At 33.7% G+C, this 3,912-nt stretch overlaps 1 long non-coding RNA gene across 1 annotated transcript; it reads right to left on the reverse strand.

Annotated features, from left to right (window-relative positions):
• Window positions 1–2,938, reverse strand: LOC130461971 (uncharacterized). The gene is made up of 2 exons (XR_008922045.1): window positions 2,749–2,938; window positions 1–168 (listed from the first exon to the last, which is right to left on the reverse strand). It is a non-coding gene; the product is annotated as an uncharacterized lncRNA (long non-coding RNA).
• Window positions 2,939–3,912: the final 974 nt, after the last annotated feature.

Here is a 3,912-nt window from a genome sequence, read left to right on the forward strand (position 1 = left end):
TTAAAATCAACTTAATACTAATTTAGAGATAGCTTAAATTACAACTTGGCTAACCAAAATCAACTCCTGAATATGATATTCTAAAGCAATAGCTTCCTTGAAACAACCATTGAGCATCCCTGGAAGTTACCTTAATCGTGATCCTCATAGCCTGCAAAATATTTAAGTCTGCCCCCACCAGGACAGGTTCAAAGAACAAAGTCAGCGGAAATCTGAGTACACATATCCAACCTGAAATGCATTTGCTAGGTGGCTCAAAATAGTTTTTGATTTAGTTTTATGTTTTTCTTCGAAAATAAACAACTTCACTCATTCAAACACTTGGAAAACAATTACATGTTAAAACATACTTAATTATTTTGAAATCTATTTCACAAAATTCTTATCGACAAACAATAATTTTAGAAAACAATACACATAGTGCTACCAAGATAACTCGAGACCTTACTATCTCACAAATATCCAAATTCGCAGTCACATCAATACAATTAGACTCGCAACTTAAGATTCATCTAGTTTTTCTCATACTCTTAATAATTTCCAACCATAGCCTTTTTCGACAATTACTCATAACGATAGCCCAAGTATTATAAGTAAATCTTTTTCCCAAAGCATAGTTTTTGCCACAAAGTGAAACCCTTGAGATGTATTCACAACTCAACGCGAAACTTATTGCCACAACACTGCCAAAGTCGTATAATTTTAGTACATAATATTTTCACAAACACAATTCAAACTCGTAATGCATATTCGACGTAATTTCATAACTCAGTGCGAAAATAGATAATTTTAATTCAACATATTAGCTTTGTAGTTGGGGAAAGTGAACATGAATAGAGAGGGGTCGCTATGACCAACTGTCTCTATTTGCTAGGGGTCGTCGCCCTCCTGATAAACATACGCTTGCAAGACTTAACTAGGACATGTCCCTAACTACGGGTCTATCTCGCCTCTACGAGTCTACTTTTGTAGCACTCGCTTTACGGCCAAACCGCTTTAACGGGTCTATCCCGCCGAACTACGGGTCTATCCCGCCTCTACGAGTCTACTTTTGTAGCACTCGCTTTACGGCCAAGCCGCTTTAACGGGTCTATCCCGCCGGACTACGAGTCTACAATTGTAGCACTCGCTTTTAATGTTTTTCATCACCGATGCATGTCAGCACTATGCAACACATACACGGCTACTTTCCTCTACTTAAGCATTTTATTACCAATGTATGCAATTTCGTTCTCAAAACATAATTCACATTCCCTTAATCGTGTATTAGCTTCATTCTCACTATATTTCAACTCAATTTCTTTTTCAGAATAAATCCTTAACCCAATTAAATATCAATCTCAAGACTTGCTGACACTTTCTCTTATACTTAATCAACTGTAACGATATAATTAAAATTTGGACACTCTTCTCAACTATTTCCTTTTAACTTAGAATCACTCTTTATCCTTGGCTATACCCTTTAAACCATTGATTAATAAATGGCTGCTAGTGAGTGACACTCATTTACATCCCAAGGTTATCAATAGGCTATACTCTCCTCGAATCCGAATTCATTATTTAATAGCTTAGTGTGCCTGTAATGTATTTTATAAACATTTACCTAAAACATAATTATTCAAACACGATCTTTATTATTTGTAGAAATGCCCACTAGTTATATCTCAAACTAATAGGTTTCAATAATATGAAAACTTGATTATTTATTTTAAAGTATATCGTTATTCTCTACAATAATTTCATTTATAAAACTTGTCAAAGATTTACTTATTTGCAAACTATATGTATTTTAAGAACTTAAAACAAAACCGAAACATCTTTTGTTTATTGTTTCAACTCTTAAGTTCATTAAACACTTTAATATTGTTCAAAGCTAGTTTAAGTTCCATAAATCATAATTTTAGGAAAAACATGGGACTTTTTAGGAAATTCTAAAGTAAATATGGCTTGTTAGGAATGATTATAAACCCTTGAAACGAATCATTGAAGAATCATTGAAAACTCAGTTTTTGTTATACTTAAGATAATTTAGATATTCTCATTTACTACATTAAAAGAATTATTTTATTATTAACACTTGATTAAGGAAACAAGCGTCTTTTAAGAAAATTAAATACAAGTATGACCTAGTTGAAAGAAAACATAAACCTTTATTGAAAACAAGAATTTAGAATTAAAAGTGGTGTCTTTGGTTCCACTAAATCTTATTTTAGGACCTCTTATATTGTTTAACACTAAGACCTCAACTCCTTAGAACTCAAGTAGGACTACTTACATTATGCAAGGAATTTTACCCGATCATTAACGCATTCACTTATGATTAACCCTTAATTTACACTCCCTTAACCTTTTGACTTTTTCACATATCTCACGATTTCCATGTTCGACCCCAAGATATTCCATGAACTCAATTCTCTAGCCGCTCAATGCCTCAACTCACACCATCTCTCACTTGGGTTCTTATTGACACAAACATTCGTTTAAAAGAATAAATATTCTTAAAACATTAAATCCAATTTGCAAAGCATCATTCAATTCGGAATACACAATTCAATTTAGAAAACGCAATTCAATTTGCAAAGCACAACTTAATTTCCAAAGCACAGTTTAGTTTGCAAGCACCATTTAGAATCCCTATATATATATATATATATATATATATATATATATATATATATATATATATATTCATAGTACTTAAACACAAAATATAATTTCAAACATCGAAGTTGGTTGGACAATGTGTACCTATAGTCACCTCACATAATCCCAAGCCGCGCATACGATCACCATTCTCCGCTTAGCTTCATAGTTAAAATCTCCTTAACTATTCTCCATCAAATTACCTCAGCAATGAAAGATATGAATCAATAAACTACTTACTCAAATCAACTAGAACTTTATGAACTCCTTAGAACCTTTAATGACTTCGAAAACCTAGTTTAGAAACTAGCATGGCACATATTCTACCTTGAGAAAACGGTTGCTAAACATGGATTATGATTTAAAGTAATAATTATAACACTTTTTTTTATATATATAAAATCAATTTGGGAAGATTATTTTCTATTTTAAAAACCTTTCTTTATAAAATGAAACCATTAACTTGAATTAGTCAATTATAATAAAATAAGCCTACTTAACTTATCATCAAAATCATTTTTGTAAAACCAAAGTAATAAATCAATAACAATTTAGATTCTCATACGGAGTCACTATTACAATTTAGTTAACTGTGTTAGATAAGCTGTAAAGATATAACAGAGTTTAGGATTGAATTATAATCTTAGAGAAATAGGAAGGAAGGAAGCATCATCAACAAGATTACAACAAGAGGAGCAGCTACCAACGATTGATGATACGATGTGGTTGACTCCGCCGATGACAACGACTAAGGACGACGGCGGCAGCACGGGCCAAGAAAAGAAGGAGGAAGGGAAGGCAAGGTAACTCAACAACAATTACATCAAACGCAACAACAATTACTCGCGGAGGTGACCTTACGCCAGCCGACTACACGCACTAGTGGAAAAAGGCTTATTTGCATCCCCGCATTTGCCACGCCATTCTGAACATGTGACGCAAATGACAAATTTTAGCATAAAATTTAGTCATTTGCGTCGCAGCTTTGTTAAACTGCGAGGCAAATGACTCTAGGATGCCCCCCAGAGTCATTTGCGTCGCAGTTTAGTAAAACTGCGACGCAATTAACTCAATCAAGTGCGTCGCAGATTTACTAATCTGCGACGCAAATGACTCTGGGGGGCATCCTAGAGTCATTTGCCTCGCAGTTTAACAAAGCTGCGACGCAATGTGTTTTGATTTTTTTTTTCGAATTCGCGCTCACTAGCTTAATTGCTTAGGAACTTCATTCTGACTTAGGTTAATATTGCTCGACAAACACTGCTTCCC

This window comes from Spinacia oleracea, chromosome 5 (genome assembly GCF_020520425.1).
Source record: "Spinacia oleracea cultivar Varoflay chromosome 5, BTI_SOV_V1, whole genome shotgun sequence".
NCBI lineage: Eukaryota > Viridiplantae > Streptophyta > Magnoliopsida > Caryophyllales > Amaranthaceae > Spinacia > Spinacia oleracea.